A 16,599-nucleotide genomic window follows, 5' to 3' on the forward strand; every position below is an offset into this window, starting at 1 on the left:
ATGAGAAATTTACAAAGGTGGGTATCCAGTCTACTCGATTTCAGAAAAAATTCTGTGGCTGCAATTCCATCTTCGTGCCTGATGGATGTATATAGTGACTCAACGTCACATGTTACGAGCCACATATCATCCTCTATTTGGACCCCATCTAGTTTGCGAAGGGCATCGGTAGTATCTCTAATGTACGAAGGGAGGTTCTCCACCAGGGGTTTAAGATAATAATCAACAAAACCACATAGCGGTTCACAAAAATTATTAATGCCCGATACAATTGGCCTCCCTGGTGGCATAAGTGGGTCCTTATGAATCTTGGGTAGTAAATAAATACTTGCCACAGTTGGTTCTCTGATCCATAAACCATCCCTTTGTTTACTTGATAGAACCCCATCCTCGACAGCTTCATAAAGTAGGGAATCCAATTCCTGTTGGTATTTGGACAGAGGATTAAAGGTTAATTTCTTATAACATACACCATCTTTAAGTTGTTTGAACATCTCTTTCTCATATTGGTTTGTAGGCCAAATAACTACATTTCCTCCTTTGTCTGATGGTTTTATGATTACTTCTTTAAGCTGCATAAGGTCCTTCAGGGCTCGTCGCTCTGATACTCCAAGATTGTCTTTTTTAATAGATTTTGGGATTTTCTCAAGATCACGTGAAACCAGCCTCACAAAAAGCTCGATCTCAGGAAATAAAGAGATAGACGGGAAATTTTTAGATTTCGGAAGTAAATGTTGAGGGAATTTACCTTTATATATATCTTCCGATTCTTCAGCCAATTCTTCTAGCGTTTGTAGTGCTTCCCTCTCTGCAATGGAGGAAAATAATCCCTGTTTGTCCTTATCAGAGAAGAGCTTTTTAAAAATTAACTTTCTTGCAAAAAGCTGAATATCTTTAAAAGCAAGAAAGTGGTTAAAGCTAGAAGAAGGAGAAAAAGACAATCCTCTCTGCAATTAAAATTTAATATGTGGTTATGATGTATGGTTTTATCTTTCCTTTTAGGGCTGGAATTTCCTTCTCTCCATGTTTTTCTTCCATGTTGACCTTGCCGGTTCTTTGTGTATTTATGTATCTTTCTATATTAATCTTGATACATGATGGAATTGGGAGTGTTTTTTGATACCATATTATATTATTACTATTTATTGGGACTATATATTGATTGTTGATGTACTAATTGGATTATGGTGGGAATTTTGTGTGGTTCACATTGGGCACTTGTCGTTAATGGAATCTAATAATTTTGAAGATTGTGTATATATATTGGTTCCCACTATATATCAGATATTTACAGAGTGATTAACCATGTACCATTCTGAAGTATTTGTATTATCAGTGCTTTATTATTATTATTATATAATTTATTTGAGAATTATAACAATATTTTAATCTTGTATTTATTCTCTTTTTCTAAACAATTCTTCCTTCTTGTCACCTTTGTCACCTTTTGTCACTTATATATCACAGGGGGGTTTTTTCCTTTTCTTCTTTCCTATTTCCATGCATGGATATTGGTTTGTTTTATTATAATGGATCATTGGTCAATATTTAACTGCACTTATTATCATAATTATAGTTTTTCTTTATGGTTAGAACATAATATAATGTATGTATATATATATATATATATATATATTCTTTTCACGCATGCACTTTATTATGCTCCCACCATCTGCCCGAATGATTTCGGACGGATGCTGGTTGGCATCTATAATCATAGATTCACTTTTTAATGGTGATATAGTATTGATAAAGCATTTATGGGTATAATGTCTCTGTGAACAATATGTTAAAATTTATACCCAATATGTCCTTTTGATATTTTAGAGTTGATGGATATAACACCTCTGGAAGTGACGTTATGGATTTTTCATGATTTAGATTATTTGGTTACACATGCAACTATAGTCATAAAATTAATATAAAATGACGTTGCTATCTTCTTTATGAATGAATTAGTCATCTACATATATCTTTACGGTTACCGGAGTGTTAATATCAACATGACGCTTTCGGAACCGATGTTACGGATCCTTTATGAATAGAATTGCTCATCTGTATATGTTACCATAGTTACCGGAGTAGGTTACACTTAAATCTAGAGATGACGTTACGAACTTGTTCATTTACATATTTCTATGGTTACCAGAGTGCTAATATTAATGAGATGCACCCGGAAATAACGTTACGGTACTTCCATGAATGTAACCACTTGTATATGCACGTTGCTATAACTACTAGTGTCACATGTTTTTTATCCAGAAATGACGTTACGGACTTGGTATGAATGTAATCGTTTGTATATGCATATACATACATATATACTTTTTTTCACGTATACACTTTGTCATGCTCCCACCATCTGCCCGAATGACTTCGGACGGATGCTGGTTAGCATCTATAATCATAGATTCACTTTTTAATGGTGATATAGTATTGATAAAGCATTTATGGGCATAATGTCTCTGTGAATAATATTACGGATGTTACGGATCCTTTATGAATGTAATTGCTCACCTGTATATGTCACCATAGTTATCGGAGTAGGTTACATTTAAATCTAGAGATGACGTTATGAACTTGTTTATTTACATATTTCTATGGTTACCGGAGTGCTAACATTAATGAGATACAACCGGAAATGACGTTACTGTCCCTCTGTCCCTCTATGAATGTAACTGCTTGTATATGCACGTTGCTATAACTACTAATGTCACATGTTTTTTATCCGGAAATGACGTTACGGACCTTGTATGAATGTAATTGTTTGTATATGCAGGTTGCTATAACTACGAGTGTCACATGCTCTTACCCGGAAATGATGTTACGGATTCTTAATGAATGTAACCGCTTGTATATGCATGTTACCATAACTACCAGTGTCACATGTTTCTTTACCCGGAAATGACGTTACGGACTTTTTAACAAATGAGCAAGTATGTTTCAACTGTTGTGATGGTAACCAGAGCGTCACATGATCTAATTTGGATATTTCGTCACCAAATTACACACCGGCTCTACATCTATGAGGGATTTCCTGCCTATAAAGAGGTTAGCGGTTCCAGTACAGATCACTCCTGGACGAAGCACTTTCAGGTGCGAAACGCGCGTCAGTGTGGCTGTTGGAGGCCGTGGCAATCTTACGTTTTGGACTCCTTGGTAATGTTATGTTGTATTCATTCTTTATTGCACTGCAAACCATACCTTTGATAATGCTATATACCAATTGATATTTACTACTGGTAAAGGTTGCAGTTACTTATGAATGTATAAATAGAACAACATTTCATACCATCCAGTTTTATGGATTCCATTGATGACAGTATAACAAGTGCCCGGTGTCCACATTATTCCATCCGTCCCTCCTGGGCTGTACCATTAAATTGTTATGTGTTTTTATAATTTTTATAATTTATGTTGTTAATAAAGATGATTGATATATAATATGGCCTGCATATTCCTTTTTTGGTGGCTATTTGAAATCATGCAATAGAGGCCTCATATGGTTATTGTGGTTATTGGTGAAATTGATAATTTATTTCTGGTTAAATTGCAGAAATTCCACAAGTATCAATGGATTACAGAAGTAGAGAATTATCATGGTCTACTAAGATTAAAAATGTGTTTTCTAATGGTAATGCCCAGGAACAGGAATCAGTCCAGAAATCCGCACTGAAAAAGAATTTTAAAAAATTATTGAACCGCCGTACAAGGCTATGGTGGAACAAGGTGTCTCTGGAGAACTATATAAGTCAGGAACTAGTACCACGAGGACTTCGGGTTCAACTATTTCCTTCTTTTACGATCAGTGATGATGATTTCAGAAAAAAATGGGAAACAGCATGTATGACTTGCTCAAAAACATTTATGGGATTGCTGATCGAACTAGATGGAAGAACCCTAGATAGTTTGAGCTTGGAAATTGATGAAATTCACAAGAAGCTCCAGAATGAGTGTTCTGTGGAAGAATTAGAATTATTTAATAAAGAAATGGAAAACTGCTCGAATGAGTGGGAAAAACAAATTGCAGCCGTCAAGACTAAGAAGTTTCAGCGAGACACCCAGGATAAGGAACAGAACAGGATGTTTAGATGGAATCACAAAAATCAGTCAGAATCTACTAATGTCTCTTTGAGTGACACTTCTAGTGTCGCCTCCAGTACCACCTCAATATATACAGAACGATTCCAAACAAGACCAGTAGACAACACTCGATACCAATATGGTCAGAAGCGCAAACAATCTAACTTTGGAGAATCCACAGGAAACACCAACTCCCTAAAGGTAATTAACTTATCAAATATTGTGCTTACGCCAGTTCAGATTTCTGTATTGCAGAGAGGATTGTCTTTTTCTCCTTCTTCTAGCTTTAACCACTTTCTTGCTTTTAAAGATATTCAGCTTTTTGCAAGAAAGTTAATTTTTAAAAAGCTCTTCTCTGATAAGGACAAACAGGGATTATTTTCCTCCATTGCAGAGAGGGAAGCACTACAAACGCTAGAAGAATTGGCTGAAGAATCGGAAGATATATATAAAGGTAAATTCCCTCAACATTTACTTCCGAAATCTAAAAATTTCCCGTCTATCTCTTTATTTCCTGAGATCGAGCTTTTTGTGAGGCTGGTTTCACGTGATCTTGAGAAAATCCCAAAATCTATTAAAAAAGACAATCTTGGAGTATCAGAGCGACGAGCCCTGAAGGACCTTATGCAGCTTAAAGAAGTAATCATAAAACCATCAGACAAAGGAGGAAATGTAGTTATTTGGCCTACAAACCAATATGAGAAAGAGATGTTCAAACAACTTAAAGATGGTGTATGTTATAAGAAATTAACCTTTAATCCTCTGTCCAAATACCAACAGGAATTGGATTCCCTACTTTATGAAGCTGTCGAGGATGGGGTTCTATCAAGTAAACAAAGGGATGGTTTATGGATCAGAGAACCAACTGTGGCAAGTATTTATTTACTACCCAAGATTCATAAGGACCCACTTATGCCACCAGGGAGGCCAATTGTATCGGGCATTAATAATTTTTGTGAACCGCTATGTGGTTTTGTTGATTATTATCTTAAACCCCTGGTGGAGAACCTCCCTTCGTACATTAGAGATACTACCGATGCCCTTCGCAAACTAGATGGGGTCCAAATAGAGGATGATATGTGGCTCGTAACATGTGACGTTGAGTCACTATATACATCCATCAGGCACGAAGATGGAATTGCAGCCACAGAATTTTTTCTGAAATCGAGTAGACTGGATACCCACCTTTGTAAATTTCTCATTAAAGCATTGGGCTTTCTATTGAGCCATAACTTCTTCCTCTTTAAGGGAATGTTCTTCCTACAGCTCCAGGGCACAGCAATGGGGGCGGCTTGTGCGCCCTCATATGCTAATTTGTTTCTGGGGCTGTGGGAGAGACGTATTTTCCAAACGGAGACCACCAGACTGAGCGAGAAGGTATTATTCTGGTGTAGGTACATAGATGATGTGCTGATGATATGGCAGGGGTCGGTGGAGGATTTGGAAGCCTTTATTCAGGAATTGAATAAAAATAACATCAATATCCGGCTGACATACAAATATAGTCAGAAAAAGATTGAATTTCTGGATATCCTTATACAAACTGATGAATGTGGCTTCATCCAGACTGACCTATATAGAAAAAGCACATCAGCTAATGCAGTCCTGCATGCCACATCCCAACATCCGAAACATCTTATTAGAAATATCCCTAAGGGACAGTTCTTAAGAGCTAGAAGAATATGTTCCAATGATCATCTATATGAAAAACAAGCTGAGGATCTGTGTTCTCGTTTTAGGGATCGGGGATACAACAAGAAAACCATTTGTGAGGCATACAGGAACGCAAGTGTAAGAAACAGGACAGATCTGCTGCAATATAGGACGAAAACTGAACAGAAGGATACTAAGGTACGTTGCATACTGGACTATAACTCTCGGAGTGATGAATTTAAAAGAATCCTGGAAAGACACTGGTCGATTCTTCAGCTAGATAAAACTATTGCAGGGCATATACACCAACATCCATCAGTCACATATAGAAAATCTAGGAATCTTCGAGATACATTAGTACGGAGTCACTATGAAATTAAGTCACAAAAACCTATATTCGGTGCAAAAGGCCCAAAATGGGGCTGCACTACATGTGGCAAATGTGTAGCATGTGCCAATATTACCAATAGCCAGACTTTTGAGGACTCAAATCATGAGAGGACATATCAAATCACTCATAGTATTAATTGTACAACCAAAGCAGTTATCTATCAAGCAACCTGTCCTTGTGGATTAGCATATGTGGGAATGACGTCTCGAGAATTGAGACGTCGAATCCGTGAACACGTGCTAGATATTGAAAATGCCAAGCAAGAAGAGGATCCTAATAAATTAAAAACCATTCCACGTCACTTCAAATTAAAACATGAATGTGATAGTACTCTATTTCAAGCCAAAGGTATAGACAGGATCTTGATTGGTATGCGAGGTGGCAATTGGAAGAGACTTCTGGCTCAGAGAGAAACAATGTGGATCTATAAATTGAATACCCTCACACCAAACGGTTTGAATGATCACAACAGCTTTGTTCCCTTTCTTCCTATATAAATATTATTTTTCAGTGCGGTTTTTATGGGCTTTTTATTCTGTTTTAATTGGTTTTAATATTAAAATATATTTATTTTAAAATTTAATATGTGGTTATGATGTATGGTTTTATCTTTCCTTTTAGGGCTGGAATTTCCTTCTCTCCATGTTTTTCTTCCATGTTGACCTTGCCGGTTCTTTGTGTATTTATGTATCTTTCTATATTAATCTTGATACATGATGGAATTGGGAGTGTTTTTTGATACCATATTATATTATTACTATTTATTGGGACTATATATTGATTGTTGATGTACTAATTGGATTATGGTGGGAATTTTGTGTGGTTCACATTGGGCACTTGTCGTTAATGGAATCTAATAATTTTGAAGATTGTGTATATATATTGGTTCCCACTATATATCAGATATTTACAGAGTGATTAACCATGTACCATTCTGAAGTATTTGTATTATCAGTGCTTTATTATTATTATTATATAATTTATTTGAGAATTATAACAATATTTTAATCTTGTATTTATTCTCTTTTTCTAAACAATTCTTCCTTCTTGTCACCTTTGTCACCTTTTGTCACTTATATATCACAGGGGGGTTTTTTCCTTTTCTTCTTTCCTATTTCCATGCATGGATATTGGTTTGTTTTATTATAATGGATCATTGGTCAATATTTAACTGCACTTATTATCATAATTATAGTTTTTCTTTATGGTTAGAACATAATATAATGTATGTATATATATATATATATATATATATTCTTTTCACGCATGCACTTTATTATGCTCCCACCATCTGCCCGAATGATTTCGGACGGATGCTGGTTGGCATCTATAATCATAGATTCACTTTTTAATGGTGATATAGTATTGATAAAGCATTTATGGGTATAATGTCTCTGTGAACAATATGTTAAAATTTATACCCAATATGTCCTTTTGATATTTTAGAGTTGATGGATATAACACCTCTGGAAGTGACGTTATGGATTTTTCATGATTTAGATTATTTGGTTACACATGCAACTATAGTCATAAAATTAATATAAAATGACGTTGCTATCTTCTTTATGAATGAATTAGTCATCTACATATATCTTTACGGTTACCGGAGTGTTAATATCAACATGACGCTTTCGGAACCGATGTTACGGATCCTTTATGAATAGAATTGCTCATCTGTATATGTTACCATAGTTACCGGAGTAGGTTACACTTAAATCTAGAGATGACGTTACGAACTTGTTCATTTACATATTTCTATGGTTACCAGAGTGCTAATATTAATGAGATGCACCCGGAAATAACGTTACGGTACTTCCATGAATGTAACCACTTGTATATGCACGTTGCTATAACTACTAGTGTCACATGTTTTTTATCCAGAAATGACGTTACGGACTTGGTATGAATGTAATCGTTTGTATATGCATATACATACATATATACTTTTTTTCACGTATACACTTTGTCATGCTCCCACCATCTGCCCGAATGACTTCGGACGGATGCTGGTTAGCATCTATAATCATAGATTCACTTTTTAATGGTGATATAGTATTGATAAAGCATTTATGGGCATAATGTCTCTGTGAATAATATTACGGATGTTACGGATCCTTTATGAATGTAATTGCTCACCTGTATATGTCACCATAGTTATCGGAGTAGGTTACATTTAAATCTAGAGATGACGTTATGAACTTGTTTATTTACATATTTCTATGGTTACCGGAGTGCTAACATTAATGAGATACAACCGGAAATGACGTTACTGTCCCTCTGTCCCTCTATGAATGTAACTGCTTGTATATGCACGTTGCTATAACTACTAATGTCACATGTTTTTTATCCGGAAATGACGTTACGGACCTTGTATGAATGTAATTGTTTGTATATGCAGGTTGCTATAACTACGAGTGTCACATGCTCTTACCCGGAAATGATGTTACGGATTCTTAATGAATGTAACCGCTTGTATATGCATGTTACCATAACTACCAGTGTCACATGTTTCTTTACCCGGAAATGACGTTACGGACTTTTTAACAAATGAGCAAGTATGTTTCAACTGTTGTGATGGTAACCAGAGCGTCACATGATCTAATTTGGATATTTCGTCACCAAATTACACACCGGCTCTACATCTATGAGGGATTTCCTGCCTATAAAGAGGTTAGCGGTTCCAGTACAGATCACTCCTGGACGAAGCACTTTCAGGTGCGAAACGCGCGTCAGTGTGGCTGTTGGAGGCCGTGGCAATCTTACGTTTTGGACTCCTTGGTAATGTTATGTTGTATTCATTCTTTATTGCACTGCAAACCATACCTTTGATAATGCTATATACCAATTGATATTTACTACTGGTAAAGGTTGCAGTTACTTATGAATGTATAAATAGAACAACATTTCATACCATCCAGTTTTATGGATTCCATTGATGACAGTATAACAAGTGCCCGGTGTCCACATTATTCCATCCGTCCCTCCTGGGCTGTACCATTAAATTGTTATGTGTTTTTATAATTTTTATAATTTATGTTGTTAATAAAGATGATTGATATATAATATGGCCTGCATATTCCTTTTTTGGTGGCTATTTAAAACCGACAAAGCGTTGTACCTCCTTGATGTTTCCTGGTTCCGGCCAGTCTAGAATTGCTTGTATCTTGCCAGACTCCATGTTCAGTCCCTGAGGAGAGATGACATATCCTAAGAATTGTATCTTTGAGCAATGGAATTCGCACTTCTCCAGTTTAATATACAGGTGGTTATCCCTCAGTCGGGTAAGTACTGTCTTGACGTGCTCCTGGTGTTCCTGTAGGGAATCAGAAAAGATCAATATATCATCCAGGTAAATCACCATGAATTGGTCCATTATATCCCTAAAAATATCGTTGACTAGGTGTTGGAAAGCCGCAGGAGCGTTACAAAGTCCAAAGGGCATCACTAGATACTCATAATGTCCATACCGACATCTGAACGCTGTTTCCCACTCGTCCCCGGGACGTATGCAGAGTAGATTATATGCCCCACGGAGATCCAATTTAGTGAATATCTTTGCCTGTTGTACTCTCTCCAATAGCTCAGGAATCAACGGTAACGGATACCGGTTCCGGATGGTTATCTTATTTAGTTCCCGGTAGTCGATACAAGGTCTCAGAGTCCCCTCTTTCTTTTTCACAAAAAAGATGGGTGCCCCTGCTGGTGAGGTAGAAGGGCGAATAAATCCCTTGGCTAGACTTTCATCGATGTAATCTTTTAGTGCTTCTAACTCAGGTGCCGCCAACGGGTAGACATGACCAAACGGGATCTCTGCCCCTGGGAGTAAGTCTATGGGACAATCATACGGTCTATGCGGGGGAAGCCGATCTGCTTTTCTTTTGTCGCATATATCAGCGAAGTCATGATAAACCGGGGGTAGAACAGGTACCTGTACAGTGCCCTCCGCATTCGGTGTTACTGGAACCGGTACAGTTGGACTAATGGTCGGACCACTCTGCGGTGGGAAGGATATTTCTTTAGTCTCCCAATCGATGACTGGATTTGCAGACCGCAGCCAAGGAATTCCTAAAATTATCGCAAAATGGGGAGAAGAAATTAACATGAAAACAAGGGTCTCCTGCTGACCTGGCTTCATCACACATTCTAGGGGTACTGTTTCCCGATCAACTGGTCCAGAAACTAATGGAGAACCGTCTACCGTCTCCATGGTAACCGGTGAGGATCGTTGTTGAGTCTGGATACCGTGTTTCCTGGCAAAAGAAGAGTCCATGAAATTTCCCCCTGCCCCAGAGTCTATCATAGCAGAAGTAGGAATTAACTGTCCCTCCCACCGTATCTGAATGGGAAGCGAGCAATGGGTGTATTTCCCTTCTGAGTCCTTAGGTGAAGTTGACATTACAGTCAAGGGAAATACAGCATCCAGGTGTCCACTTGCCTCAGAGATATCGGACTCTGCGTCCGTGTTGTCACACTCTGCCATGGCTGCCAATACCTTATTTGGGCGATTTGGACGTTTTGGGAAGTCAATCAGAAAATGGTCTGATTGACCGCAATAGAAACACAAACGCTCACGGAGCCGGTGTTCACGACGTTCGTTGGTCTCTCGCTTTTGTAGAGAGTCCACTTGCATAGGAACATCCTCGGCCTCCCGTGGCGTCTTGAGAGCGGGTTCTCTGGAAGGAAACGCAAAGTTGGTTACCCGGTTTACAGCTGCCCATTTTTCCTGTCTACGTTCCGTCAAGCGGGTATTGATACGTACACAGTGTTGGAGAAACAGTTCAAAATCCCCTGGAGATTCGGCATGAGCTAACTCGTCCTTGATGGTACCGGACAAACCCTTTCTGAAAACTGACAATAACGCATTGTTTCCCCAGTCGGTGTCTACCACTAACCTTTTGAACTCAGTGGCGTATTCGACGACCGACCGCTTTCCCTGACGTAAGGAAAGGAGAGCCGATTCAGCGGTAGCACGGCGATTCGGATCATCAAACATTTGCGCCATTGCTGTTAAAAAGTCATCCAGGTGATTTAAACGGATATCACGATTCTCTATCATAGGATTAGCCCAAGCCAGCGCTCGGGAGGGTAACAACATGATTATACATAACACTTTTGACCGGTCGGAACGGTAATAATCAGCATGTACATCAAAAAACAGTATACACTGGTTAACAAATCCACGAAACTGACTACGATCACCACTGAAACGAAATGGGGGTAACCTAGGCATACCGGCAGCTGATACGGACGTAGTGGGGGCGGCTTCCTGAGCCTCCACTCTGGTTTGCAAATCCTGAATAGCCGGACCCAGTACCTGGTGATCATGGCCCAGCTGTACCTCCACATCTCTAAGCTTAGTTTGCACCGCCTCCATCTCCTGCTGTAATGAGTTAATCATGGAGAAGAGCTGATCTACTCGTGTCTCAGTCATTGCCCCAGCGAAATCCTTTTATTGGCCTGAGTATAATGTAATACTATTGTATGTACTGAGGATTTCGATTGCGTTAGGGCAATGACAACCAGAGACGAGTTCTTGGTGCAAAGATGTTTATAATATGCAACCACGGTATGTACATAAACGGAACAAAAACACAGCAGAACATAAACACAAGAAATACCTTCCAGGGTCGGAGCGAAAGGGAATTCCCGGGACAACGCACTGGACTCCCCCAGGGAGACCACCAAGAGCGAACCCCTATACAGGGACTGTCTGGCAATCACCCCAGAAGGCCTAAATGCGCAGCAGCCGGGACACAAAAGGGCAATAGGTATAGTCCAAAAATGTCCGTACGTGATGAGAGTCCAGAGTGGTTTATGAAACGGAAGAAACCGGGCAGAAGTACTGACCAAGGACGGCAGACGGAGTCCAGGCACAGCTAGATGAGACCAGGTGAAGTCCAGAGTCAGATTCGATTGTTTCCAGAGGATTCAAATCACAATCAGGAACCAAGAGCAGCAGGGCAGGAGCACACAGGAAGCAGTATACTCAGGCACTGGATTAAGCTTAGGGGCGGCCTTTTAAACAGATGGACAGGAAGTAGGGCAACAGAACAGCAAAACTCCATGTTAACCAAGGGCAAGCTCTTTCAAAAGAAACCTAGAAATCCCGGAACTCTGACAGTGGGGTCCCCTCCACGGGTAGGGGAGTTGTAGTCCCGGGGCCCAGTTGGGAGTTGTGGTGGTGGCAGGGATTACAGGGAATAGTACACTCACAGCTTGGTTGTCCTGGTGCTGGATGAGGTTGTATTGATGTGGAGGGTCAGTAAACACAGAGTCTTTTGTAAACCAAATTGCTGGTAATTGGTGCCCTCGGCTGCTGTGAGGACGGGCCCCTCACCCAGGGGTGTACTACAGGTGCTCTTCTCCTGCCTGAGGTCTGTGTCTGCTCTGTGCACAGGTCCGGACCGGGTCCCGACAGTCGGCACCGGGGGCCACTACCCTGTCGCGGTCCACTTCGGGTCCCACAAGCGGCTGGCCTATTCCTGAGGTTCTTACTGCCCCTCTTCCCAAGCTCAACACAGGAGCTCCTTCTGGACTCTACACTTCCTGCAGACTGACTGCTCAACTGCTCACTGCAAACTGGAAACTCCCTATATAGTTTCCTCCCAGACACTTCAGACCTCTCAGCTCTGCCTATTGGTGTTGTGTGTCACTGTGTTAGAAACATCCCAAGGGAGAGTGAGATCTTCACCAGGAAGATGGATGCAAGCCACTGTGACACCCTGGTTTTGCCAGGGCAGCACAATATGACACTTTGATACAATGTAAAGTAGTCAGTATACAGCTTGTATAACAGTGTAAATTTGATATGCCCTCTAAATAACGCTGACAACAAAAGTGAATACACCCTCAAGTGAAAATGGCCAAAATGTGCCCAAAGTATCAATATTTTGTGTCGCCACCATTATTTTCAAGACTCTTGGGCATGGAGTTCACAGGAGCCACTAGAATCCTCTTTCAATTATCCATGATGACATCACGGAGCTAGTGAATGTTAGAGACCTTGCGCTCCGCCACCTTCTGTCTGAGGATGCCCCGCAGATGCTCAAAAGCATTTAGGTCTGGAGACATGCTTGTCCAGTCCAGCAACTTTACCCTCAGGTTCTTTAGCAAAGCGGTTTCTTTGTACGTGTACGTGAGCTGTCTTTTGAACTTCTGATCATGTGCAGTGCGCCTAATGAAGCCTGGAAGTGTCCTCCCTGCTTCTAAGGCGCACTGGCACTGCGCATGATTTCCAGGAGCTGCAGTGACGCCGTCTCAAGGAAATCATGTTACCCATCCCTCAGGAAGTGATGACATGGAAAGAGGGTCGACTAGTCCTGGCGAAATAATGCCCCTTCGACTAGTCAAGGCCCTAATTAGCATAGGGAAAGTGAGGTTTATAAGTTGGTGTTTAAAAAATTCATATTAGTGAATAGTGTTATACAAGGCTGGTTAGGCAGGGAATTTGCCATATACACTGTGTGCAGACTTATTAGGAAAATGAGTATTTTGATCACATGATAATTTTTATACATGTTGTCCTACTCCAAGCTGTATAGGCTTGAGAGCCAACTACCAATTAAGTAAATCAGGTGATGTGCATCTCTGTAATGAGGTGGGGTGTGGTGTAATGACATCAACACCCTATATAAGGGGTGGATACTTATTAGGCAACTTCCTTTCCTTTGGCAAAATGGGTTAGAAGACAGATTTGACATGCTCTGAAAAGTCCAAAATTGTGAGATGTCTTGCAGAGGGATGCAGCAGTCTTGAAATTGCCAAACTTTTGAAGCGTGATAACCAAACAATCAAGCGTTTCATGGCAAATAGCAAACAGGGTCGCAAGAAGCGTGTTGGGCAAAAAAGGCGCAAAATAACCGCCCATGAATTGAGGAAAATCAAGCGTGAAGCTGCCAAGATGCCATTTGCCACCAATTTGGCCATATTTCAGAGCTGCAACATTACTGGAGTATCAAAAAGCACAAGGTGTGCCATACTCAGGGACATGGCCAATCTAAGGAAGGCTGAAAAACGACCACCTTTGAACAAGAAACATAAGATAAAACGTCAAGACTGGGCCAAGAAATAGCTTAAGAATGATTTTTCAAAGGTTTTATGGACTGATGAAATGAGAGTGACACTTGATGGGCCAGATGGATGGGTCAGAGGCTGATCAGTAAAGGGCAGAGAGCTCCACTCCGACTCAGACGCCTGCAAGGTGGTATGGGCTGGTATCATCAAAGATGAACTTGTGGGACCTTTTCGGGTTGAGGATGGAGTGAAGCTCAACTCCCAGACCTACTGCCAGTTTCTGGAAGACAACTTCTTCAAGCAGTGGTACAGGAAGAAGTCGGTATCGTTCAAAAAAACCACGATTTTCATGCAGGACAATGCTCCATCACATGTATCCAACCACTCCATAGCGTGGCTGGCCAGTAAAGGTCTAAAAGATGAAAATATAATGACATGGCCCCCTTGTTCACCTGATCTGAACCCCATAGAGAACCTGTGGTCCCTCATAAAATGTAAGATCTACAAGGAGGGAAAACAGTACACCTCTAGGAACAGTGTCTGTGAGGCTGTGGTGGCTCCTGCACGCAAGGTTGATCGTAAACAGATCAAGCAACTGACAGAATCTATGGCTGGTAGGCTGTTGAGTGTCATAAAGAAAGGAGGCTATATTGGTCACTAATTTTTCAGGATTTTGTTTTTGCATATCAGAAATGTTTATTTCTAAATTTTGTGCAGTTATATTGGTTTACCTGGTGAAAATAAACAAGTGAGATGGGAATATATATATTTTTTTAAGTTGCCTAATAATTCTGCACAGTAATAGTTACCTGCACAAACAGATATCCTCCTAAGATAGCCAAATCTAAAAAATCCCCACTCTAACTGCCAAAAATATTAAGCTTTGATATTTATGAGTCAATGCTGCTGGGTTGGAGGGCGTAGGGGACCTGACAGGTTCCCCTTAAACTAATTTCTATCACTTTTTTTTTGTTCCAAGAGAATTCAGTGGGTGGCTCGAGGGTCTCCGGACCCGGGGGTCTCACGGTCACTTCAACTGAAAGGGGAATTGTGGTTTGGGGATGTAGATGTACGGCCGGAGCCGTGTTAAGTTCGTGACGCCACCCACGGGATATGGTGAAGGTGGACACCACCGCTGCAGTTACGGGGCACCCGGGAGAGATGTTTGGCAGCAAGTTGTTAACCCCTCTGTGGGCAGGGATGGTGGCCCCGGGACCCATTGAGGGTGTTTGGCGATGCAGGGAGATGGGCGACCGGAGGGTGCTGTTGTACTCACTATTAGTAAACACACGAGTCTCTAGTAAGCCAAGGTGATGTTGGTCGGTGCCCGCAGCCGGCTGCAGTCTGGTCCCCCACCCGGCTGGTGGTCTCTGTCTTTCTCCCGCACCTGTGTTGGATGGTGGACTGCCTGAGCTTTGCAACTTCAGGAGTCCGCTCCCGGCTTGTGGTCGCCTAAGGAGCCCTTTGCCCGCAGACGCTGGCCCGTGGGATCTCTGAGCCGTGGCGGTAGGTGCTTATCCCCCTCATTGGGCTGTTGCCTTCAGTTGGGACTTTGGGTGGGACAGGACCTCTAGTCTTGGCCGCAATCAGTTAATTAGCTAGCCCCCAGTAGCTTCTGGACCTAGCTTCAGGGTCTGAGTACCCCCTTTGTGCTTCGGTTTCCGAATCGGTTCCCCGGATCGGTACTGGCGGGCCACTACCCTGTCCCGGTCCACCTCGGATCCACCGAGCCGTCTGCCTCCTAGCCAAAGGTACCAGGGCTCCTACCCTGGCACCTGCTCAGATTGGTTTCTCTCCTCTGCTGGAGCTGCACACAGCTCCAGCCCACACACCTCTCCAACTTGAACTCTAGACTTGTTCTGTTTACTTTCCCGCCTCAGGCTATCTGAACTCCTTGGTGGGAGTCTTCCAACTGCCTGGTTCCGCCCCCTGGTGTGTCCATCAAGCCCTGAGGGGGGTGACTAGGGTTTAAATGTTTGGCTGTATGTTACCTATGAGGGACAGGTGTAATGCGGGGCCCTATCTGTTACTACCTGGCCCGGCCAGGGCGTCACATAAGTTCTATTCTCAGAATGGTGAGCTGCTTCTAGTAATGATGCCTTGTATGTATCGAGGAACGTTCTCTCTGTGTACAGCACTATTGGTATTTATGTTCCTTCCTCATTCTTTACCATCGCTGTGATACTGGCTGCCCGTCCATGTAGCACAATAATATACAGCATCATCCTCTGGATGCACCCCATTAATGTCTAGATATCCTATGTTACCAGAGGCTGATCCCACAAATCGTGCTGGGACCCCATCTCCTCTTTTGTTGTTTGACGGATTGTAATAATAGAGAATGAATGTGTGTTTGTTCCCATTTTTTTGTTGTATAAACAGCACCCTATTGTTGTTGACAGTGAGACCCCCTCCTAGGGTACAGGACAGTCTGACATTTTGCCCAGGAGTTGCCGTAA

General features: G+C 41.3%; 1 long non-coding RNA gene across 1 annotated transcript in view; it reads left to right on the forward strand.

Moving 5' to 3' along the window:
- Nucleotides 1–7,211, forward strand: part of LOC142249690 (uncharacterized) — a 185,242-nt gene extending 178,031 nt beyond the window's left edge. Inside the window, exons 3-4 of the long non-coding RNA XR_012725090.1 lie at nucleotides 5,823–5,934; nucleotides 6,749–7,211. This is a non-coding gene — a long non-coding RNA (uncharacterized LOC142249690). The remainder of the gene's footprint in view (nucleotides 1–5,822; nucleotides 5,935–6,748) is intronic.
- The last annotated feature ends 9,388 nt before the right edge of the window (nucleotides 7,212–16,599 follow it).

This window comes from Anomaloglossus baeobatrachus, chromosome 1, assembly GCF_048569485.1.
Source record: "Anomaloglossus baeobatrachus isolate aAnoBae1 chromosome 1, aAnoBae1.hap1, whole genome shotgun sequence".
NCBI lineage: Eukaryota > Metazoa > Chordata > Amphibia > Anura > Aromobatidae > Anomaloglossus > Anomaloglossus baeobatrachus.